Here is a 27,220-nt window from a genome sequence, read left to right on the forward strand (position 1 = left end):
GGTACACCATTGTGTGCATAAGCCTTGCTGGATTACTGTACCTAAAAATACCTCTCTGCCACAAAAGTTCTCCTCCAACTAGTATAGTTTTGGCTTTCTTCTTGTATACTCCTAAAACAGCAGAAGTCTTTTATTTCATTTTATTGTGAAGGGTGTTTTTCACTTGCAAAACAGAAATGTGTAGCAATTACCTTATTATTTTTAAATACATTTGAATATTTATAAGAATTTCATACAATGTCTGATCTGGATAATCTTCGACATTATTTCTAAAGACTTTACAAATTAATCTTTCCCTTCCGGAGCACCTGAGATCACCCCCGGTTACTGGCGGGGTTCCTATTGCTCAGTCTTTAGTTTTCTATTTTGAGTTTTGTATTATGTACTTTGTCTTTTGATCTTTTTTGTTTTTTTGGGGTTTTTTTTTTTGCCATGACATTGCAGTTAGTTTTCGACTTATAAGTTTAAATATCCTTTTTGTATCTTTCGCCTCTCTTTGACAAAGAATACAAAAATTCGTCTTTAGTAATTTCTTCAAGATCCAGTTTTATACAACTGATGTTTGCGTTACGTTTTGCTAACTCGTTTCTTACCATCTTCCAGTTACTAAAAAGTCAAAATCCCGTCTCATTCTTTTCTTTTTATATGTCAGCAGTTCTTAAATAGGAAGACAATGTGTAAGTATTTTCAATATAAAACTTTCATAACCGTTTTGAAAGTGAACAATTTAAAAATTACAATTCCTGCTAAAGCAACTTGTCTGGTTGCATATCATCTGAACTGGCAATCCAAATAGGGAGCATACATCTATGTCTTCAGCTGATTCATCAGATTCTTATGAAAAACAATTCTGGGTCAAGAATATATATGTCGTTTCCTTCTTAAAACTATATTTCATTTGGTTATGTTTTTCTTAAATACTTCCGGGCTTATTGTATCTTTTTAAAGAAACAACGCGCATCCGATGTATCTAAAAGACATGGAACATGGAAAATTGCATAGTAAACATATTATTATGCCCATTTCTTTTTTCTTTTTTGATTATTAAATACATTATTAATGCTACCAAACTAAACCTGAGCGTTAAAATGTATATGAACTATAGCAGGAGACGCTTACCCTGTCGAAGTGTCAACATATATATGTTTTCCTCTAGAACTTTGTTATAAACAATTAAGTCAGGAACAAATACAAGTACTGTTATATTTCTTCCATTGGAAATAACATTCAGGAATATTTGTTTTCCCTTTTGGAAATGATATTATAAAGGAACTTATATTCCTTGAAAAGACACCCGGTCCGTATCCGTTTGCAGTTCAAACGCTTCCCTAGCTATTGTTCTCTTAGTTTGTATAACAAACTTTGATCACCGATAACCTATTGATGCCTTTTTTCTACTATTGCACTTTTTTCTGAAGTTGTTACATTAATGATGACTTCAGAGAACGAAGCTGAAGGATAATTACCCGCTATCATAGAATGAGTCCCAGAAAAAAAAAATAGGCGACAAATGTCTGCGTCTTTTGAGTTTTTTGTTATTTTAAACTCGATTAAGTAGACTTTGTCATTAAGAAGAAATGTTCTTTTTTCAGAAGTGTTTTAAGTCTTTTGATGTTGATTTGCTAAGTCATTTTGATACCATTTATAGCATCTGATGTGTTACGCAAATGTTAATAATGTTTAAATTGTTGGAAATCGGGTAGGATGGTTTTGACTTCCGGGTGACTTCAATCATTACTTTGAAGGTTTGTCCAATTGCTATTAAATTCACGTTTCCTACATTGTCTCATTATAATGTGGAATGTATCCATGTAAATCGCATTGAATTATTAGATTATTAATTAGTTTTAATTTGATTTTTGTACACATAAACATTAAGTCAATAACTGAGATTCATTTATTTTACATTACTCCATTCATTCATTAAACAGGGTGGAATTCATTGATGAAAGCATTAGTGTTGACGTCATTTCGGTCACGAACATTTTGTCGGCTCCTTGATAGTTGTGTTGCTAAAAATATTATTTTAATGCATTTGTAAATTAATCAATTGGCGTTTCTTTTTACAGAGCCAATATTTTGAATTTTTTAAAAGTAAACTATTCATGTATCATGCTTCCATGTATAAATATTTCGGCATTCCACTCCTAAGTTTTTATCATATATAAGAGTACGCGAGGGAGTAAAACTAACAATGATGCAACTAATTTGGAAACGTCATCTAATGAGTTCCTTGAATGGCAGTGTTTGATTTGTGTAATATTTGGCTTTGCTGTTGTCGTTGCTAATATCTATTACAGAGTAAACAACAAGATATTCTGATTAAAATAGATATTATGGCCATTCCGAGAAAATATGCAATATTGACTCATTTTAGGGCTAGTTTCGAGTATTTAATTGTGCATTAAGGACCATTTCAGTGGGTTTAATCAGTACCGACGCCCAATTCCAAGAAAATTCCACATGACAAATTGTTTATTCCGTTTAATATCATCAATTAACCTTTAAGCAGGAACAGCAAAAATATCTAAAGCAGTTGATATCATATGGTATTATCGCAAAAGTGGGCCGTGAAAGTAACATATCGCGGTGATTCTATACAAAAATGGTTCTATTGGAAGCAAAATGGCGTCTTATTCTTTTCGTTATTGTTTAATCCAGTAGAAAAGATAACGACGCCAACTTACATCAGGCAGTTTATACCGATGAAGGATATTTGTTATCCGAAATATCTATTGAATTTTGTATTTGTTTTAATTTTTACTTAAATTTGGTGATGTTGTACACTTTTGAGATGAATAATAATTTATCTTTTTTTACTGTATCGTTTCTCATAGCGATCTGACACCTTCACAAGTACGGATCGCTGATATGTATATGGAAATAAATTAATATGATATTCAGTCACTAACTCCGCCGAAGTAAGAGGTCTTTAAAAGGATAAACCTTTAAAATGAGTTTTAAAAAACAAAATGATAACACTAAAAAAGACTACAATAGTATATTAGCTTGACATGATATTAGAATTCGGCACGAAACCGAAGAGCCTATCATTTTTCTCCGTTTATTAGGCTTTTCCTTCTCTCGTTATTATGTCAAGTCAATACAATGTAACTCCGAATATTTTAAGCCTTATACAGTTTTTCAAATGTTTCTGTTCTTATACATCCTTGGCTTTCAAACATTCGACATTGCGCGTTCCTGGTGAAGGTAAATCCAGAACAGCGCCTCGGACGCATAAAATTTATAACGTGTTGTTTTCATTTTTTATCTACTATCGTCAGCATGTCAAGTCAATACACTTATATTGACTATATTCATAATTATGTACAAAGATGAAATATCTTATTGGCAAAGATTTAGGCACATAACAAACGGTTTTCGTGAGTGTCAATCTTTTGTCAAAATGAAATTATGCATTATGAAAATCCTTTTTGTGTAATAGTGCTCATATACACAGGTGATTCTAACTGTTATTCCGTAATCCTGGACGTCTTAAAAAAGTAAATCTCAATACCGAAGGCGTAAGTGCCTAACTTGTACATCCAAAACTGTATCATGGCATGCACAAATGTTTACATACAGCCAAAAATAGAACTGATGAATACATCTTTAACTGTAAAAATTTTATTTGGATGAAGCGCATATAAGACATATAAATCCAGAATCGTTACAGCTCCTCCTGTTGGGCATCACATGAAAGTTATGTTCAATCACTGGAACTGTCTTCCGGTTTAGTCAACGAGGTTGTGGTCCAACTGTCTGAAGTGTTGGTTCACTCAGAGGTATGTCTCCCTTGCGATATGAATCTACATTTATAAGTTATTATGAAACTAAGGTTTCAACTCCATCAGGCAAAGTTGATCTTAGATGGATTTGGCTATTATTTTAGGTTCATTTTGGTCATATAGCGCTCTTCAAATGTTTCGGTTCTTATACATCATTGGCTTTTAAATGTTCGGCTTTGAGCAATCCTGGTGAAGGAAAATCTAAAAAAGCTCTTCGGACGCATTACATTAATAAACTTGTTTTCATTTTCATGTCCGTTTGTGGAATGACTCATAAACATATTGGACGCCGCAGACCGGACATGCTGGAATGTAAATAACATATCGTTTGGGATTTGTTTTAAACTGATTACCAATGCTCCCGAATGACACCAGAGCAATTTTTCCCACAAATGGGTGTTAAGTTAAAAAACAAGGAGTTATTTTATTTTCCTATTGTCTTTGTATTCCAACAGTTTTTTTTCTTTGGACTACTCTCCACATTCTGAAAACTTTTCTTAGTAGTCGGGTCCCCGCAGTCAAGCAAATACTTAGACTTAGCTATACTACTAGTACTTTTTTTTCAAATTTACGTCTACGTCGACTATTCTCTGTATAATTGTATGTACCACAACTCGTTTATACATAGGAAGGAAATCAAACGTGGTTTTCCGTTTGCATAAACTTGCTTTATTTAGTTGAAGAAGTACAGTATTTGTACTATCTATGTGTATTGTTCATCGTCATCTTTGATCTTTTGTTTTCCTTTGATGTATATGTACACAGAGAATTCCAAGACTAGTACTGGTTCCGGGATTTCGTGTTAACTTATGGTATTTAATTGTTCCAAATATGACACGATTACAAATAAATACAATTGATTGTAATGTAATGTTCTTAAAAGATAGCCAATATTGTCTAAGTATTAAACCGATATTTATTTGACCGACAAAATAATTAATCTCTATTATAAAAGTCTCACCCGAGAGACTGTGTCTGATAAAATGCACTAAAATGAGGTCAAATGAAAGTCCAGGATGATGGCAACCTGTTTATTGAGTATTTAGACCAGACAAAAACCAAATAATGATAGCAACTTGCAAAATAATGACTGATATTTTGATGGAGAAATATACCTTAAGCTCTAGCACTTTTTATCATTTACTTCACAGTAAATGGTGCTTTCGAATGTCTTACGGAATGTTAGCAAATTAAGAAATATTGATATTCTACGTTACCGATTTATCTGTACCAAACACACTCGTTATCAAAACGACAAAATAGTAATATTATACAAGAGAGGCAAAAGATACCGAACCTCTCACCAGGCTATCTATAATGTTTATCAAACAAAAGCATAAAAACAAGTGTAGGAGGTATTTCTATATAGTTGCTTACACAGTCCAGTCCAAATTGCAAGTCCTTAACCACTTTGCAGAACTTTTTGATTTTTAATTTAATTTGTTATTGTGGGTAATTATTTATAAAAAAAATTGCCACTCAGCCTTAGGCAGACCATCAATTTAACAAGCTGGTTGAGCCATCATTGCGTTACATTCTCAAACTGACGTCGTAGCATAAATTGTCATTCATGCAAAAGACACAGAAAAACTTTGCCATTGACGTAATTAATACAAATAAGACAACTATCAACCAGAGTCCAAATGATGCATAAGTACGGCCTTCAGTAATTTATATATGTCGGTTTTATGTCTATAAACAAACTATACCATATCCAAAGGGTTGACCAGAGTACAGAAATATGGTCACATCAAACGGCAATCAAACACATTTTAAAGAGCGACGTCGTTTGGCTGTCTGGTCTTCTGGTCGAAATTGGTACGATTAATCCGATGTCGCATTTACAGAGAGTACCACTCTCTCTCCACATGTTAAACAATCTGTTTTTGCAACAATTCGTTAAGGGTCCGTAGGTGATCTGTTTAGACTTGCTACATGTCCCTTCCTTATTTTTTTTTTTCAATTTTGCCCCTTTAACAATTTTCCTGCTATAACTAAGAGATTACCATTATACTGACATCTGCATCTAGGAAGCCTTTCTCCAAGGGCAATCAGTATACTGGCAGTTTTCAGAAACATATAAATTAGTAAGAAAGAAATAAAAGAAAGGGAATTGTAGCAAGTCTAGTGATCTGTTGCAAGGCAAAATTTCTGTCCCTATCCAACATATTCTCTCTTTTCCTGTTGTATTTAAAAAAACAAAACTCGGTCGATCCACTTGACAGAGCTTATATTCATTGTAAGTATTGTTATCTTGTTTTAAGCCTGAATATGCATGAAATATTTGTCACTGGACCATAATCAATCAAACTTTACGTTAAAAGTTAAATCAGAAGGACATGTTTTAAGCAAAACATTTCTATAAATTTATTATTAATTTTGTAACCTTTTCACTGCCTCAGTCAAGTTTAAGTTTATACGGTTTCGGCTTTTCTTTTTATAACTCTCTTGGAAGTGTGGCTCTTCATATTTTTGGGGTTTTTTGTTGTTGCTTTGAGCTGTTTATGGAGAATGGCGATTCGAATACAGTTAAACCGATATTCTTTAATTAAATTTTTTGCGTTTATTTCAAGCTTTTTATACATTTTGGAAACTAGACTAATAACAGTATCAGTTTGAAATGTTATAGAAATCCTCCCTCCCTTTTATTCTCCCTCTGGATCAAAGGGGGGAACTCCAACTTCAAGATTTGCGGGTGAGCGAACCCAAAGTACAAACATACTATTTTGTATAGAATATTAGACGTATTCCGATTTAATGTTACCATTACATTTGCATATTCATTTAAGATACAATCATTTGCATTACAAATTAGCAAATCATTGTTTATAATTTGTAACACTGGTTTGACCTAAAAACAAGGGCATAGTATTAGCCCAGTTCATATTTTTCACAAGTATGACAGGGCTGCTATTTTAAAGAAAACATTTTTAAAAAGACTGCGACCGGCTTCTATCAAAATGAGGGCACAGTTTCATCACAGTTATGATTTTGTCTAGTACTCTTTAATAGTATTAAAAAACAAAAGAAATTATGATTTTGTTGGGCCATGTTTTGAAGGATTTTGTTTTTAATGGGACAAAGTATACAAACAAATAAACGTGGTTCAAACAAGAAATATGGATATGATATGAGTATAAACTAATATAAATTGTTGGTATTTCATGCATTATTATATTGGTAATATAATACATTCAATAATACGATGAAATAGATTTCATCTGTTTTGATTTGAATCGAAGCTGTGACAGCTATAAAATACGTTGTATGTTTTGATTACTAATAATAAATCTTTTGTCATAATAATTGACTAATTGTTATATCTGTAAACAAGGTTAAAAGGCAAAAATCATTTGTCGAACCGACGCTTTACATATCAGAGATAACATAACGCCTCTTTATAGTAACAGCTATTTATAGAGAATTGGAATATACCTTTAAGTTAAATCTATTTTGTCGTCGTTCAACATACTGTGTGAGTGGGTCTTGAGTGTGGAGCCACACCTGACCTCCCTCGAAGTAGGAAACGCCAATTAACATCTGACTGGATTAATTAAACTTAATAATGTGGTTAGATCATTCCAAACTTTGGTTTAATATAAGATTTAAATCAGTGATGGATTACACAGTTGGATTTATAGATTCCCGAATAATCAGCTGATGTGTAAGTCGCTATTTTAAAATATTTTCTCATATACACAATCTTTTTTAATATTATTTTGTAATTTCATATATATTGTGTTTCGGTTGTACATATACGTCTGATTTATTTATAAATAATAGTTCATTTAAATATTCATTTTGATACCTTTATTTTTTAATCCTTGTTGTAAGTAAGAAAAAAAGCAAATAATATGTTCAGATATTTTTATAGGTTTTCGCTTATCGCTTACTCTCACTTGTTTTCATTATTATCAAAAGTTCAATCATTTTATTTTATCTATGTATGTATTGATGTTTATCTACATGCGGTGAGAGTAAAATATGAAAAGCGTAGTTTTGTTGAAACTAATAAAATAATATTGTTTGACATTGATAAGTGGTTTCGTAATATGTTTGAAAGGTACAACAATACTGATGTTTGGAATATACACGTAACGATTTCAGTTCGCGCACGAACCTTGTTCCTGGAATGACAATCAGTGCGATCAGCTCTAGACCAGATTTTTAGGATAAAAAAAAAATTAATGAATGTACGGACGGACGGAATGTATTCCTTTATATTGAAATAATATGCAAGTTTATGTAATGGCGAAATATCTCTTAGATTTAAGATTTGATGTCTTTGGAACAAAAACTCATTATATTGGTTGGAAATCGTGTAATTTATGGGAATCTTATGGAATGTTGTAATTACTTGACCGATAATAAATATAACGGTCAAAGATTTTAAAAAAGGTCTTGGGATCACTTTTTTGGAATGATACTGCTGCCAATCTCCCCTTTTTGTAAAACTGCTACTCTAAAAAATTGGAAGTATATTTTATCACAATATACCGTTGCCCATGCATGAGGCACGAAATCAGAACAATAATGACCACAGTTTAGCTAAACAAGAATACACGCGTTGTGGTGCTAAACATATCCCCCACCCGTATTTCGAAGTATCGGATAACAAGAAGTAAGTGTCCGACAAATTCGAAAAGTGCTCGCACGGTACAACTCAACCCTAGCAAGATTCTGACCAAATATGAAGTCATTCTGTTAAGTAGTACCTGAGAAAAGTATGATGGAAATATTTGTTTGATAACGGACGGACGAATAAGGTGGATGCAATATAGCCCGACTTTTAGAGTGGGGGTTTAATTAGAAAGTATCTAGAATCGATGCCTATGACATGGATTTTATCCCTCCTTTTACGTTCCAATTGATATCATGTACAGTATTAATAACGTATCATCGGTATTATAATGTGATTCATTTGTTTCCAAGAACTTTCATTAGGTGTATTTATAGATATAGTGCAGTAAGAGTAATCATTGAAAGGTCAAGGTACCACTTTAGTTACAATTAACTGTTTTTTTTTCCATAAACTCCTGCTATATAAGTGGTTCGCTATAATCAGAAGTTGGTCAAAATCAGTGTTTACACATCCAAATAGGTACGATCTATATAAGTAGAATAGCAATCAGTATAATAATGACAGATATTATACTTACGGCTGTTAAATTGTTAATAGTTAGGTTTTACCACGATTGTTTCAGACTTTTGTGTCATTTTCATAATATTTGGTTTTTAGTTAAAATTGGTTTGTTGTGTCTTTTTGTCTGGTTAAGAAAAGGGGATTCGTCACGAATAATTACTGGTACTAAAATTCCACATTTTTACAAATATTTTTTTTTGGGGGGGTGGGGAGGACAGCGGGGTAAGCACACGCATATTTTGTATGCATGTATAACATTGGAATAAAAGGATATAAATGTTCGCCATAACTTAGGTATTTAATGAAATTTGTGACTTTTTGATATACATAAACTATTCTGCACTGGAACTTTCTAGCTATCGATCGATCAATCCACAGAGATCTAATAACTTGTACAGACAGTAGTTCTGAAACAAGACGCGTTCGTCCCTGTCAAAGGAACCACGGACTAGTAATTTTTTTCCTAACAGGCATGAAGATGTTTAATCACAGTTGATGTAATTGAGCACTCATATTGAAGTATTCACACTTGAGACGTGTCGTTCTCTGGTAATATGAAATTGAATGCATATAGAATTGCATGCGTATAAAATATGCATGATATGCAGTTTATCACCGGAGTCACACGGATAGAACATGCTTTTCCTTATTTGTTAATGCTCATAAAAACGTCGTTAAAAAGGGAAAATGCACGTTCTCACAAGTATATCGAAACGTTGAATTTGAAACAAACGAAATAATTTAATCTATTATTCTGCTTACATTCAAATGCCAATTAGTATATTTTAACTACTTGTTCAGTAATACGAGGACTCCTTAAGACGGAAACATTCTTCATACAACAATACAAATAAGGCATGCAGAATATTTAATCAAATATGCTATAGAATGACATAGTGTAATGTTATCCTAACTCCATTAAATTATGGGTCTTTCCGTTCAAAATTGAAAGCAATTAGCTAAATTTTACTACGTATATACCACGACGAAAAAGAAAACCAAAAATGAAATATTATATTTCGTACCTGAAAGTACTGCTCGGAGTACTATTTCATAGTTAAGTAAGGGCTATAACAAGAAATACTACCCTTAAGAAGTTTTACCTTTCATATCTTAATAGTTTGTATAGGGATATATACTGTGACACCACTCTGATTGGATTACAGCTCGGCATTTAACAGAGGAATGCACCTCTGGTATAAAATTCGGGTAGGAATTTTAGAAATTTATCGATTATGCGAAATGTAAATATTATATGACACAAGAATATGCACTTTGAAGTAATAAATTTATAAACAATATCATGCAAGAGTTTTTAAATATTTTGCCACAATACAATCTAGTAGAGTATGACTTAGCTTGAACGTAATACGTTGTCCAATTGCATTGATTAATTAAGATCAAGATTAGATTATCTTGTAACGCAGACGGGAAAAAACTTTACAGTTAAATCGTTTTAATTGAAAAAGTCGACGATTACGTAGAGAACTGGTTTATGTGCATTAAAATAGCAAATATGATTTGATTATAGCATACTGTATGCTTGATCTTCATAAACTTACATTAAATGTATTTGAATCTTGAAAAAATATTAAAAAATGAAATAAGAATAATTAGCCGGAAGGGGAATGTACAGTATTGTCCGTTATTTAAAATAAGCGTTTCTATCAGGTTTGTATAACAACAACAAAAAAACAAATAAACAAATAAATTTGACAATTGATATTTCAAGAAACAAAAATCCAAATCAATATTTGATGATACTTAATAAGATTAAATAAATAAATTTATGTTGGTTGATGCTTGCGCTCTATATTTAAAATCATATACTTTTAGTTAAAGGGACAATAAGCCTATATTGTTTATACTTTGTTTAAGCATTATATTTTTTCTGTATATTTCCATTTATCAGTTGTATCACGTGGCAGTATGTCTTAACACGCTTGCGCGCTTACAAGTATGGTGATGCTTGTTTCATCTCTTGCAATACAAAGAGTTTTAATGACAAGGACCGATTATTAATTTATTTTCAAAAATGTGTTCAATAATGGAATTTATCAAAATTTCAAAGGCAGATAGCGCTGGATGAAATTCTCAAGTAAGTTTTTTTTTCATACCTAATTGAAATTATATATTAACTTTCAAGTCTGTTGATTTTTACATATTACATACATGCTTAAACGATTCAAACAATTCTTTTCTTATCTAATAAACTTTGTAAGAAGTTACACAGGATTCCTTCAGTAACCACCACGCTAGTAAACATTCTACTTGGTACCTGTTTTCTGAATTTAAGTTTGTAAATTGAAAAGCGCCATTGGAAGAGAATGTCAGATCCTAGCTAAAATTTAAAGATAATAGCAGATTAAGCTTGTTTTAGTTGGGTAAATTCGGTAAGATCTCAGCGTGGGGATATGAAATGTCTGCCAAAATGATTTGTAGTTTACATAAAGTATAAACTTGCTAAGACATTGTTTTTCTTGGATGTAGAACGAACAGAGAGAATTAACTATATTATAGATTATGTTATTCTGTTTATTTATGTGTATTTTGTATGCCATCCGACCAGACAGAGCACAATGCATAATGCCATCTTGGATTTGTTCTTAGTATTGTGTTTGATTTTTATGTCGGGTTTGAAATCCAAATTATTTTTTTTTGAAATAAAAATAACACTCTATAATTTGGTGTGTGCAAAAATATCACTGTAGGGACATTTTTTGTCGAAATGCGCATCTGGTGAAGAAAATTGGTACCGTCGTTAAAGTTATTATAATTTTGGTGTGTGCAAAAATATCAAATATTTTTCACTTTAAATTTTCTGATGCTGTTTTATTGATGATAAAAATCTATATCTTTACTGTGTTTTATCACGACTGATATAATAGAAAAAAAAGAAGCTTACTTAAACCCAATAAGAAATTAAAGGTAAAAAAATAACAGACATTATCGTGGTTGAAAGGAAAAGGACAAACTATAGCCTATTAAGTGTAGATGTAATTATTGTGACTTTCTTTTAATGAGCGCTAATATCGTTATTGAACAGTAGTCTACGGAAGCCTTTACAGGTGTATCACCTCGCACATATCTCTTTAAATCAACGATTATGTAACGCATTCTTGCGGTTAAAAATTTAAAGAACCCGTTTGATTTTCTATTAGTAGTCTTTTATTTACACTAACTCCACTATTTTGTTTATTTTGAACCTCCTATTTGAATGCATTCCGTCGTCAAAGTTAAATATATTCCTTGTACGCGCTTTCTATCGATTTAAAAAAAAAATATTTATATATATAGAAAAGATTATAAACATAAACAAGGAAAATGTAATTAACTTTAAAACAAAAATATATTCTCATCCTTATCTCTTTTCACTTTTGCAAATGCTATAAAGGGGTACATAAGTCTGTCGACTCATAACCTGTGAAAGATGTTTTCTGTTTTATATATAGAGGTGTAGGGTTTTAGGCAGTATTGCAATGTCATTGAAATTTATAAATGTATTACAGAAATGTATGCACATTGTACAATTTTACCAACTATGTATAAAACAATTTCACAAAAGTTGTCGTTCACATAAGGCATGGCATGCTGTGCTTGTACGATACAATTGCGAATTGGTCAAACTTCTTTTTTAAGCCTCGGTTCCAAAATTATTTGATTAGACGCTGGGGGTATGGTTTATCAAAACCTGTTATTTGCTGATGAGAGAGAAACGAGATCACCACCTGAAAACATTATCTCAGGAGGTAACATTCTTAAGAAAACATAAGAAGCTACAGTTTTAAAATACTGATAAGTGCTATAATCTGGTTTAATTAAACTCTTTTAAAAGAGATAACAAAGATAATTGCAAAATATTCGGCTTGGGAAAAAACGCCAACATTATATGTCTGGATTATCGCAAAAAACCTACTGCAATATGTTCTAAGCAGACAGCTAAACGAGAGTCAAATGCATTTTCTACACTGAAGTAGATATATTCATACATGTATAATTTCATTGCTAACCGTCAAATTTGGAACTGTGACAGACTTCTGAGGTTTAAATTTGAGACGTATCAATTCCATTAGTTTCATGTATTCTCATTAGAAATCTGGTAAATCTTTCCAAACATTCCTGAAAGAGATCTATACTTTTAGCTATGGACCTTCTTATAAACTCGAGACTTGTAACTCCAAGCCTGAGATAAAAACGCATATTGGAACTTAGTGTTAAGTAGTCCTTGATTGATGGCGTCCGGCATTTCATAATTGGACGAGCACAAAGGACAGGAATAATAAGAACATGTTTTCAGTCGCATACACATCCTAAATATACCAAGACAAACTGTCTATATGTAGTTTTTATTTTGATTCCTGCAAAAGAGCAACTCTATCCTATTTTTTCGTCTTCACAGATCAACAGAGGCATAAATGGTAATAAAGAAATGATCAAATTAAACGTTCCATTTTCTCTTTCTTTTTTTCAAAATGCAATGGGTGGTCGGCATATTGATAACTATGCAACGGAATTATTTCGAGGCCATTTCGGTTCAAAAATATCGAACTACTGTCCCAGACACTCAAATAATTATGTACGTTTATAATATAAGTACACCGTGTTATTTTCTGCTAACATGTGTAAAACAGATCATTTCTAGTGCCTACCCAGATAATACAGAAACACTAACAGAGATTAATCACCCCGATTTGTTTCCGGGTCAACGTTAAATATTTCCGGGTCATTTGAACTGTCATTATGTATCTGCAATTATGATAATTGCTTTTACACCTATGTAAAGAAAACCACTGAAGGGTTCCTAAATATCTTATGTTTGTAAATAGTTTTCAATCATGGCGGTATCTTCTGAAAACAATATTAAATTTAATAGATTTGATACAGAAAATATGCGGATATATATATTTACTTTAGTGTGCAAAGTATTATTAGAATAATGAAGATTATAACTCTCTATCAAACCCACTGACGTATAATGTTTTAAATGTAATAAAGATTATAGTTTCAATCTATAGCCACCCACTGCAACTTCCTATCTAATGTACATGTATCTTTAGTATGATGTGAGAGTTCGCATGTTTAGCTTATTTTTTGTACTGCCGTGCTGAGTGGATGCCTTTTTGTAATGTGGTACTAGTTATGTGGCCTTTTCCATTGCAATTGACCATGTAATTGTTGGCTGACCATAGACAAAAAATACATTAACGATATTGATAGATGAAATTTTAAACATATAAGAGTTTAGCTGTAAAAATATGGTATAAAAAGTTATTGATAGATCAAATCTGAAAAATATAAGAGTTTAGCTGAAAAAAGTATAAACAAGTTAGAAGTAATACTGATTGAAAAATTAATTTATGTTTTTAATTCATAGTACCTTTTAAAATTTGGAATTGAATAGTCTTAGATCGATGCAATCTTTCTGCTGTCTTTTAGTTATTTGTTTTGTGCCAAGCCTTGATCTGATGAGGCAATTCTTTTTTTCAACTGCTTTTACAATTTGTTTTTATGTGTTTTTGCTACATCACTGTACCTAGTACGGGGAGGACACGCTCACAAACATGTCAAGCCTGATGCATCACGTTCTTTGCGCATGTCTTAAGTCTGGAACCTGTAATCCAGTTGATGTCATGTGTTGCTCTCTGTCGTATTTGTTTTCCGTTTATTGTTATGATATAAATCAGGCCTTTGGTTTTCCATTTTGAATTGATTCACATTTTGCCATTAGGAGCCTTTTATAGCTTACAATACGGTTTGAGATTTATCATTGTTGAAGGCCATAAGTTGACCTGTAGTTGTTTACTATGGAAAGTTATGTCATTTGAATCATACCAAATCTCCTTATTTTTATATTTTTTATATACCTATTCTCAGAAAGTATGAGCTACGCTATTAAATTCTCCATCTTTTACAGCGTAGGTCTACTACCACTGCCAAGACGTCTGAAAAGGTTTCTTTGTAAGATCTTCACGAAGTGTTATCAAAGTCCAGGCTTTTGAGGTCGAGTGGTAGAAACCTTTCCTTTCCTGTCACCCTTCTCTTGACTTCACCATTTTATGCGTATATATATATCCAATATATATTATGTCAGAAAAATAAATAACAATCATGCCTTTTTGGCACAACCTACTGTTTATTCGATGACCTCATTTATTTGACCCCAGTTGGTACCTAATTTATTTTATAAACTTTTTCAACAAATGACGTATACATTTTGGTGTATTCGATACATGATACATAAACGTGCGTGACTTGTACTAGTTTGGCAAGACTAGGTCCCTTTACATTCATTTAACGATCTCTAAATAAATTATGAACGTGTATAAATCATAAATGAAATATAAAACAGAGGTTTCTTATTCGCTATAGATTTGTTACATTAAATTACTCATGTTTGGAGGTTTCCATATTGCAAAAAATTTACCGAAATTGAATGTTTATTTTATTAACGAGATGACTACGTCTGAATCAGAATAATAAACTAATAATTTATTTTCAAATATCGGATACAAAATTTTTATTTAAAAATAAATATTGTAGAATGTATTATGGACAGTTACAAGGCATGATATTCTAAACATTCCGGCATTCCCAATTTAGGATAGTTCATACATGTATTTCCACTTGAAGACAGATAAGATCAGAATTTGTTTCCTTATACGCATAATACTAATTCCTTTTCCTGAGAGGTAAGTCCTGCTTTTATGGCATTCAAAAGAAGAAGAAAAAGCACAAACACTTTAATGTCATACTAATTAAGGTTTTTTTTTCATTTTGTTGTTACTACAAAAACAATCGCCCTGACGTTGTACATGACAAGTAGCCAGGATGACCTAAACAATTTTACGAAAATTTGACATATAGCTTCTTATTTGCTATTCAAATCTTCCATCATTCATGCGAGTAACATTTTCTTATTTTTTCCTTCAAAGAAATATGATAACTAAAAGAAACAACAAAGGATGATAGTAAAATTTCTTATAATTCTATCCTTTCATGCAAATTTAACTCCCCCATACCTTTTCTTATTTCTTCCACTGAAAAAAGGTGACTGAAAATTAAAATGAAGGATGATAGTAAAATTTGTGATAATTCTATCCTATCATATAAATTTAACTCCCACATACTTTTTTTCTAATTTCTTCCTTTTGAAAAAAGGTGACTGAAAATAAAAATGAAGGAGTATAGTAAAATGTATTGTATTTCTAATCTGACATATAATTCGACTCCCCCTTTAACCACTGGTTCAGGTGAGTCTTTCTTTATCACAAGGTTAAGTGCTAACAATAGTAACCCCTGCGTCGTGTTGAGTATTGACCGTTGGTTTCATAAAGAGTTTTATCACGATGTTTGTATTGTTATGTGCCTTTGTCACAATTGTAATGATCATATCATATAGTCGGATAACTGTCTGTTAAGTGTTTCATTAAGTACCTCTGTCTATAAAAGAAAATTGCAAGTAGTTAGTAGTTGTGGTAGTGATGATATAAAATCGCTAACACCAATTAAGCATTAGAAAATTTATTACTTCATCAATGTATAATTCTTTTTTTATATTTATAAGTTCGGTCGGTTGGGGGTGTTTAACGTCTAACGCAGCAACTTAATGCTATAAGTCTGACTGATATGTAAAATGATATTCCCGTTGTCCTCATAAAACTATTATGGCTAGTCATATGTCTGCAAATCTTAACTAATGTAGGAATGTGCTACTATACTTTATACAACAGGTCAACTATATTTGGTGTGTGAAATGATTGTAATGTGTACATGTTTGTCTGGGTTCATCCAACCTTGATCTCATTTTCACGGTTCATTGGTCAATGTTTAGTTGTCCTGATTAAGTCTGTTTCTTTGATACTATAAGCAATAGGTCAACTATATTTAGTACATATAATGATTGTTAGGTGTACATGTCTGTCTGGCATGTATCATCTAAACTTGACCTCAATTTCATGGTTCATTGATCACTGTTAAGTTTTCCTGGTTAAGTCCGTTAAGTTGACTTTACTTGATGCACAGAATGATTGTTAGGTGAACATGTTCATTTGCATGTATTATCTGACCTTGACCTCATTTTCATTGTTCATTGGTCAATGTTAAGTTTTCATGGTTTGGTCTATTTCTTTGATACTGTAAGCAAAAGATCAACTTTGCCTTTTGTATGGAATGATTGTAAGGTGTACATGTCTTTCTGGCAGGGTCTGACCTTGACCATATTGTCAAGGATCATTGATAATGTTAAGTTTATGTGATAATTCTAGTAAACATTTATCTTTAAGACTTTCAACATTAAATCAATCATGGTCTGTAAAACAGGTGAGACATTTCAGCGTTTGCACTTTTGTTTTACCATCTTGAGGAGTTTTGGAAATGTTTAGTTTTAATCAAACCAATTCTTATGTCGCAGTCATGTACATACTGGTTTTGTTAACGTCACTGGAAAAATACTTTAAATGTTCCAAAATCGAACGAAGTGCAAGTTTGCGTCATTGGGCAATTCTAATTTATATTATAAAAAAAACCAAACTGTTCAGAGAACATTAAACAGCACACAAAAATAAAGTTTAAGATGAAACAAAAGTGAAACCTGGACAAAAAACAGTGAATGCTCTATACTGACCGGGTGGGTGTGCACGAGATCTAAAGCTTTAACAGATCACAAACGTTCTTGAACAACACAATGCAGTTGATAAGTTCTTAAAGAAGATTCCATATGTCCCGTGTCATAATAAAACGGTAAAATGTCTTTAAACTAAAAACTCCTATATATAAAAAAAAAAAAAAAAAACACGTTTGATTTTAAAGGATGCATAAATACTTAGCCGCATCCTGTCCGAACGTAGACGTTAAATCTGCCGCTCAATGTTGAGACATCGCGATATACACATCTTTTTTTTCAAAATTCCATTTGATTTATCATAGGCAAGAGTTGTCGACCTGAAAACAAATGAGATGATTTTTCCCATCTTCTTATAATTGATCATATAATTAGCATTTTTGTTTGCTGATTCATAAGTAATTTGATTATATAATATAAAAATTGATTATTTTTCGCTTTGATCTGTTACATTTATTGGAATTGTTTCATGTGATTTTATTATATCTTTACATACAACCTGACAATAATTGAACACATATCTGACATGCTTACTAACGGTAATTAATTCATCTATGTTATTACCTACATATTACGTACCGTCTTTACAGTTTATTGTATTCTTTAAGTGTACAAGTCTGTGTGACGACTGCGGATAAGACCAAAGACTATATGATGTCTCCACAAAACGGTACATTGTGTACTTTTGGAATCTTTAAGCTAATTGTTTGTTAAACATCAAATGGCGAATATTGCATCCAAACGAAAGAGCACTACTTTGGTTCTGAGCAGTAGGAGGACCAACATAACAATGGGGGGGGGGGGGGGGGGGAAAGTTTAGTGAAGCAGAATATTATCTTTGTAATAGGCCATTTGCAGACTTCCTAAAAGAAACATTACAAGGGTTATTTTACGGACAGAAAGAGCGACACTCTCTCAACACTGGGCATGCGATTAATCGTCCACATTCCGACAGGGTGCTGATTAGTATTTATGCATCCTGCACAACCAACCGGACATCCCTCAGCACGGGTCATTATGAAGTATAGGATAGATATCAAGCTTAAAATATTGCACGCCAGACATGCAAGTGTTGTGCTATTGAAGTCTATCAGTTTATGATCATCTTCGTTAGTTTTCTCAATTTTCTATTTCTTTTGATCTCCGACAGTGTCTTTATTTTTAATGCTACTGTGTAATTTGGATGTCTGTAAATTCGTCAAGTTGAATAACCTTGCCACACTGCACTAGTTTCGAACTACCTTGTTAAGCCATTTTTGATGACTAATAGGTTGTACCATCTGTCTGCTAATTGGGAGAAAGTTCTGCTTTTGAGCTAATCCTGGTTCCATTGATGCGAGAAAAAAATAACCATATTTTTTTTCAGATGACGTGTAGCTTAGCAAAGACCATGTATTGGACTGAGTCTAAGCAATCAGTTGTACAGGTGACTGTTTTTTTTACGACGGTTCAGTGTTTGTGTCTCTTGTGTTTTTGGATATGTCATAGGCTATTTATTGATTCTATAATTCTATAATCAGAATAAAAAAAAAACTCATTTATAAGTCTAAAGAAACTGACAACGCCATGGTATAAAAAACGAAAGATGAAGAAAAGACAAACAATTTTTAAAAACACTCCATAGAAACTTATTAACTCGAGCCCCCCCCCCCCCCCAAAAAAAAAAAAAACAAAACAAAACAAAACAAAAAACAAAACTGGGCGATCTCGGGTGCTGCAGAAGATATAGCAGATTATATGATACCGAATTCTGATGCCTACGATACTTATATAAATAATCTTTCATTCAATTAATTCAAATTCAAAGGAACGTTGTGGTAGAATATGATAATACACAAAAAGTTTGGGTTTAACCAGAAAATTAAGAAAGTGGAGTTTCCAAAGCTATAGACATATCTATTAAATACTGATATTCATGTTAATAAAACAGGTTGCACACCATGCAGGTTTCAATATCTTCGATTATATTGGTACAAGATGCATTTGATATTTTTTTTCTTTTGCATTGAGATCCTAATTCACGTGTGTCTGCGAACGCGATGCCAATAAGATATCAGTTCTAAGCACTTTCATGAAAGAAAACTTATCACACATTCATTAAACAAGTTTTTAGTTCATGTTGAGAATTATTACGTTAGAATAGTATATATGTAGTATATCGGCCAAATCACATTTTCTTCATGAAATATTGTGATTAAGTAGTAAAAAAACTAACTATTTAAAACAATTGACCTTTTGTGTAAATTTAGAGCACTAGGGTAATATTTTACAATTAACTGATCTACACTTCGTTAGAGAAACCTACATATGTTGTGTGACGTAATAGCAGCCACGAACGCGCGTTTCCTTATTGCAAATTACAAAATTATGATAAAGTCCCAGGTGAACGTTTAAGAGATATTACAATATATATATATTATGTTTTTTGATGTTATAGGACCGGTCAACATTGATTTTAGTTATTAAATAAATAACTGCGCGTAATTCAATAATTTATGATTCAATGGTGATGAAATGGTGCTTACAATGCGGTATGGGTTTTGCTCATTGTTGAAGGCCGTACGGTGACATACAGTTGTTAATTTCTACGTCATTTGGTCTCTGGTGGAGAGTTGTCTCATTGACATTCATACCACATCTTCTTATTTATATCTTTAAAGATATTGTCAAACTAATTCCTCAAGACCTCCTGCATCATCGAATTAATCACAAGAAACCTTAAATAAGGTAATTAGTGTGTGAGTGTGAGGAAAGTTGAAGTTTTACTCCTGTTTTTTTTTGGTGGGGTTCGTGTTCTTCAGTTTTTAGTTTTCTATGTGGAGTTTTGTAGACTTGTTCATCTTTTACGTCGTTTTTCGTTTTTGCCATAGTTTTGTCAGTTTTTCTTCAACTTAAGAGATTTGAAAGTTCCTTTGGTGTCGTCTGCCTTTTTTTATTTATCTCAATTCCGGAAAGGATTTTGATTCATCAATATAAGAATTGCAATAAATCAAAGGTAGATTGCAGCTCCTGCAGCGTAATTCAACTGTCTACAAAAGGTATCATCCCTTTCTCATGTAGTTGAAATGAAAATATTATATCCATTCATAAAATGCAACATGGTGATGCATATTTATATTAACTGTCAATTTTGTTCGATTGTTTAATTATGCATGTATGAATTATTTTCAAAACATGTGTACAAATTGCTTAGTAAGCAGCGACATGAATACAACAATTGTAATTATAAACCACAGGTGTTGATCACAAAAAAACAAAAAGGATCAAATCTTTTGTCATTCAGTCAGACGACATTATATTTGAGTAACCTCGCAAAAATGTGATATACATCTGTTGACAGTCATAATTAAGATATACAATTTCTAGTATTTGTATGCATTCAGTCTATTGATAAATCAATACTTAATCGAAAAGAGCACTTAAAAAATGTTAAAGTCAAAATAACTTAAATTTCAAATTTAAAAAAAAAATGTTGTTATTATTAAGGAGTGTGAAAATTGGAAACTGGAAGAACAATGTACGAGTGATAATTCTAAATATGTTTTTGTCAATATACTGGTTTAAGTATGTACTAGTATAAGCACATGAGATGCCCGTCGCGATGAATAGTTGTCAAATGCGACTTAAACTAAGTATGCAGAAATTTTACGATTTTCTGCTTTGACCTTCCATGGGAACGCTCAAAATCCTAAAAATGTGATTCAATAGTTGGGCAAAGGTTTTTTTTAGCCAGACAAAACACAAAAGTTATTAGATTAGTTTGAATTGCATACAAATTGATAGGTTCGTGACGGCAAAAGATACTGTCTGGAAACATATAGGTCCTGTGACCATGACGTTTGAATATTGACCGAAAATAATTAAGGTCATGTTCTTTCCAAGTGGCATTTTGAAGCTAGGAAATTATTGATTCCGACCGCATGCTGCATATGCAATCTTTGGGGACAAATGATAAATCCTATATAAGTGCTTGGATGAGTTATTATCTGCCCCTGATATACGTAGTTGAATGTTCTGGAGTTATCATACTTTACCATGAATTAAGGTAAAATTGCTGAAAGAACCCCTTCCTAAAAGAAAGCTATCATTGTTTCAAGGTGTAAATTAAGGGTGTATCAAATACTTACTATAGTATATGCAATCTGCGAGCGCGGCAAATGACTCGACTTTGGCCAATGGTCGGTTACTTGTTTTCAATCAACTTTATTTCAATCAGCCGGATAAATAGCTTTAAAAGTCAAAGTGATGATTTTTTAATGACAGTATTGCTATTATAGCGGACGATTGTATGATTGTATCACCAATAACATGAATAGTACCAATTTCACTGCATCAGATGCACATTTTGTCAATTGATGTCTCTTCAGTGATGCTCGAGGCCAAAATATTAAATCCAAAATCTAATACCAACGTTAAAAGCTGATAAAACCAAAAAGTACCCAAAGTATAGCCAAACCCGGACATGAACTCAGAGTTTTGCATGACGGAGATAAATTCCTTTACAATGTTCGTATTTTCATATAATCGTAATAACGTCTACTGTGCTAGTTATAACCTCGGGGACTAACAGTCAACCAACAGAGGTAAAGACCAGTTGCATTGTAGTTTATGTCGAAGAGCAGTAGAATTCGTCCTGCAAAAGTGGCAACTAGTATAAAATATTTAAATTATATTGAGTAAACATATATATTTTCCTGTTATTGTAAAACTATACAAATAAGGCAAAGTAGATACGGAGTAAACGTCAATGAGACGGCAACCAAATGACACACCAAAACTCAAGGACGTTTAAAGGTCAACACAAATACGGTCATCAACAGTTTGATGTGATTTGTTAACAATATGTCAAGCTCTAAATGTTCCGATTTAAAAAAAAAATGTTTTAATAGAACACGTTCTACAATAAATTTGAATAACATCAACTTGTGAACGAATTTAACAGACACTATCAACGAATTGCCATCAACACCAAGTGGGTTTGTCTTTTAATTTAGTATTTCCATTACGACGATAAGACTAAATTCGACATCAGCGCTAAATTTAGTGAATGAAGTATGCGTTTTCTCAATTATACCATACGATTTCTAGAACAATGACCAATTAGCGACCTTGAGTTTCAATGGTGAAAGAAAAACTATTACCAAAGCCCAAAGCGGAGAAAATCCGTTGTTAAATTATTCACCAATTATCGTTGTGGGGTGTATTATTCTAGCTTTTGATGCCTTGTTGGTCATCAATTAGAGTTCGGATATTTTTTTTCGTCAAGTTTATTCCCACCAATACAGAAAGAAAATTCTAGTGATTATGATCCATTTGGAGTTAAATGATACTGTTCATTAAGTTGTCAAATTCGGCACGCAATCAGACTTGTAGTAATTGATTTTGTCCCTTTATTTTTGATGTTTTCTAACCGTGAAAAAATCTTCATAAATCAAATCTTTGACATTAATTTAAGAGAGATATATTAAATATTTCGATACATTAAGTTATCTGATACGTTCTTGTTAAAAGAATGAATAATGAGGAACGATTTAACTATTTATGTTATTGAACCTCACACTGTTAGGCTTGTTCTAGTCATGATGATTAAGGCATTAATTAATATAATATATATGTTTGTTTCCTTAATCAACTTATGAGGGTCTGGATGTGGGGTCCTTCATTTCTGTATTCTTTATTTCTTATGCCATTTTCTATATTCTTTATACTTTTTGCCCATTATTCTTTATTCTTTATATTTTAGCACCTCATTAATCTCAATTCTTTATTTTTTTTGTCCACTTTCCTCCCATTCACACCCTCACTTATTGTGGATGATGTTTCGTAATGTCCCGTTTTACATATTTCAACACATGTTTTCTTGTTTTTTTGTTTCTTGTTTGGTTTTACCAATTTGATCACTCCTCCCCCTTTTCAGTGTCTAATAATACCAACAAACCTTTGTTATACTAAGCTCTTTGCTAACTGCCTTGCTTTACTTATAGAGATATATTAAACCTGACCCAATTCGAGGATTGATCCTTATTTACGGAAGTTACATGCTTCAGTTAATCGTCCACATAATTTTGATACATTGCTTCATGTTATCCCCTTTCTAAAACAATCCCTTGTTGTATTAATTAACATACAGTCTTAAATCCTGCTACGCCGCCAGCGTTCACGAAATAGATGCTTAGCTAAATACAAAGGTTGATATGGATTATTCGTTGTCCTATATTTGCCAAAGAGTTGTTGTATAAGGTTACTACGATACTATATGTTGGCACTATCGTCTTGTGGTTTGTCCAACATAAATAATCTTTAATTGCAAATAGTTATACTGAAGGTCAAAAAGCCAACGTGGTTAATATTGACATCGATTCCATTATTACTTTTGTTTTGATGTGTAGTGTCTTAGCGAATGCCATCAAGGTAGTATCAGACTTCCAACTGCTTCCGTACTTATTCATTAAGTAATTGTTACATTTAATAAGGTTTTACATCTCTGTGTTATTACGCGTAGTGTTATTATAAAATACGCGTTGGAATAGTCGGCTCACTAATGTCCAAATATTGCATCATGTTCGCTAGACAATGGAATAACCATTTACATTTTACCAATCAAGGAATATGATAAAAATATCTTTTAAATAACGTCAACGGTTTGAAATATCATTAATGATACAGCTTGATAAAACCAGAATAAGTATGGAGTCTATAAGTTTGTGTAACAATAGGCATATAAAGAGCTGTAAACGTTTTGTAGCGCAGATAACTTTGCAGATTCTCAAAATTTTGAAGCTCCATCAGAATGACTCAAATAGAATGAATATTTTAACATCACTCAAACTTATACAAACGTTAAAAAAAAGTTTTGAATTCCCAATACCCGAAACAATGTTTGACTTATACCGCTAGGGCTGTGGTGTCAAAGGTTTCATCTTAAAATTATTTTATCTCTCCGCGATCAGAGACAACAACGAGTTGTTTACCTCTTGGCGATCAGAGACAACAACAAGTAGTTTACCTCTTGGCGATCAGAGACAACAACAAGTAGTTTACCTCTTCGCGATCAGAGACAACAACGAGTCGTTAACCGATTAAAACTCGTAAATCAATTTTAAATATACCAATAGAAAAAACTCTTTAAAGTCAATAGAATAAAACAAACCTCTAAAAATGAAGATCAAATTTATAAGTTTCTTGTATAGATATCTACAAAAAATCCTTATATTAGTGTGAGACATCAAAGCTTACGTTTTTATTGCTCATGAAGAAAATATTTACTTTTCATATAAATAAATTTGCCGCAAAATGACGTTATTGCTTTAATTGAATCAGTATTATGCACTAAATAACAGTATTCTGGTGACCTTGTTTTTATGTACTTATATTAAACTACTTTTACTACTTCTTGCACCCAATTTTTTTCCCTGATTTGCCATATGTGTCTCTTTACCCCGAAGTTTATCAATAATTAAACAATCTGTACTTTTCTTTTCTTTCGTCTAGAAGTTTGTATATGTTATAACAAAGTGCTGCTGTCTTGTCATGAGGTTCTTCAGGCCAGTCTGAAGTTCACTTTTGTTATTGTTTACAATCGTTCAGTACCCATGGCGTCGTAGTCATATGAAATATTGTAAAAGAGGCTGGATATATTCCAATCTGTAGTATTTTACTACATTTGTTTACTGCTAAACTCGACCCAGACATAGCAAGTCTTTATAGCCTCTTGTGTGAGATCGTTCTTCGTTTAATGTTGATTGGCGTTTGATATTTTATTTGTAGATTTTAATAATTGCGTTTTATATTCAACCCAGTTTTCGTAAAAAAATTTGACCTTCACTAGTCTAGGCAATCTGTTATTACCGTTTGATCTAACGTTGATTGATAATCGGGAAAGTAAATCAGCAATATACTGAAATCTTTATCAAAATGATTGTGTTTCTGATAACAAAATAGTATATAGTTATTAGATTTCAACAACCACGAATTATAGAATAACTAATCGAAGAATTCAAATATAGACAAATATTCAACGAGTGACCGAACAACACATTAATTCATGAATGCGCCCAGCGCATGAGTCAATTATCAGTGTTGTTCGGTCACAAGTTGAATATTTTTCGATATTTTACTTCTTTGATTAGTTATTCTTGTTATTACATTGACAATGGGCTTTTTAATGGAATTAAAGTAGAAAATGTAAGGAACTATATCTTTTTCTACGCATTCACAATTTGCTTTGATGGGACGTCATCTACAACGTCTTGACAACACCTATTGTTGTATGACGTCAGAGGAGTGAAATAACCACGTTTATTTCACATGTGAAATTATCGGTTTTTATTACAATGGGAAATCAGTGTAATTCATTGCAACCAATGTGATAATGCATTTTATCAGAGTATTCTACTATTACATTTTTTTCTGATCGAATTGTTTATTCGACTATGAGATGGTTGTCGTGTGGTATATTCATTTTCCTCTCAACTCCTTTTTAAAACCAGTCGACTACAGTGGATTCTAAACTTCTGTTACAAAGATTTTTTATTTGTACCTCTAAATTTGATAAACCGAGCGTGTTTAAAAACATTTATATCTTTTATGAAGGTATGCTCTTTATATTCAGTATAATGCATTTAAATTACTTGCATTGATCATATCTTACAATTTCGGGGAATTAAAACATTGCATTCCCTTGCATCTGAACATTTCAGATTTTTACAAACTGTAACAATCACACTGGCCTGGTCAAGTGTACACAATGATTTCGTTAGCAATACGAGGGAAATGCAGTTAACTTTTGCATAACTAACTCTGCCTTTTGTATTGAAAGCTTATTTACATTTTTGTATTTTTGCTAGCTATATTGTCAAACATTCAGTTGCACTAGAGGATCAAATGTTGCTTTGAAACCCAAATGAAATAAAACCGGTTGAAATGAATGTACATTGAATCAGTTCTTTCATTAAGTGAAAATACATTTTTTGGGATGTTAATTGTTTATCAATCACATCTATTTATTTTTGAAGAGTGCTTTCTTAAATGTTTCTTAAATATATGCATGTTTGAAATTCCGTACCGTCGAATTGGAGAGTTTGGTTTTAATTTAGTTCTACTATATATGCGCATTGCATAATTCTGATTGTGGAACTAAGTACATAATTCACGAACAGATGCACGTGTTTTTACACAATACTATGATTTAGGTGCTTTAATGGTTGCACATAACCCTTGTCACACTCACTTTCCAATACACTTTCTACGATTAGAAAAAAAACTAATTAATACTCTAAGACAATTGGTTATAAATCGTGAACAAATGAAAGAAACAATTAATTCTTAATTCATGTTATAAAGTTGTCAATATTAAGCTCATCGAATCGTCTATCAAATGTCTAATAAAACGTTGATTTATAAGTGAAATTATTTCATTGTGAAACTGACAGTTTGTTAATAAGATTTTATAAAGGTTACAATTCACAGGTGTTAAGTTATAAGTCATCTTATTGGGGCTTGTGTACTTATATTTTAGGGAAGATAATTATACGGTTTAAGTTGAGAAAAAATGTGCCTCGTCAAAATATTTAATATAAGGTATACATTGTAGCTAAAAAAATAATATTAAATGGAGACAAAAATTTAAGATAGTTACTAAATGGTATAATTATGTGTATAATTTTCGTG

The 27,220-nt window shown here is 32.1% G+C and overlaps 1 protein-coding gene and 1 long non-coding RNA gene across 4 annotated transcripts in view; both read left to right on the forward strand.

Moving 5' to 3' along the window:
- The window catches only part of LOC127709469 (protein NDNF-like), a 76,959-nt gene that overhangs the window by 28,441 nt on the left and 21,298 nt on the right, over positions 1-27,220 (forward strand). Inside the window, exon 1 of one of the 3 annotated variants that reach the window (XM_052215054.1) lies at positions 7,220-7,452. The exons of 1 other annotated variant lie outside the window; for it this stretch is intronic. The gene's annotated coding sequence lies outside the window, so the exon portion shown is untranslated. Of the gene's footprint in view, positions 1-7,219; positions 7,453-9,149; positions 11,030-27,220 lie in introns of those variants that run through there. One more of the 3 variants, XM_052215055.1, reaches the window with a different exon arrangement.
- Positions 1-27,220, forward strand: part of LOC127709491 (uncharacterized) — a 194,807-nt gene that overhangs the window by 23,832 nt on the left and 143,755 nt on the right. The window lies entirely within an intron of this gene.

The sequence above is a fragment of the Mytilus californianus genome, unplaced genomic scaffold (assembly GCF_021869535.1).
Source record: "Mytilus californianus isolate M0D057914Y unplaced genomic scaffold, xbMytCali1.0.p SCAF_7, whole genome shotgun sequence".
Classification (NCBI taxonomy): Eukaryota; Metazoa; Mollusca; class Bivalvia; order Mytilida; family Mytilidae; genus Mytilus; species Mytilus californianus.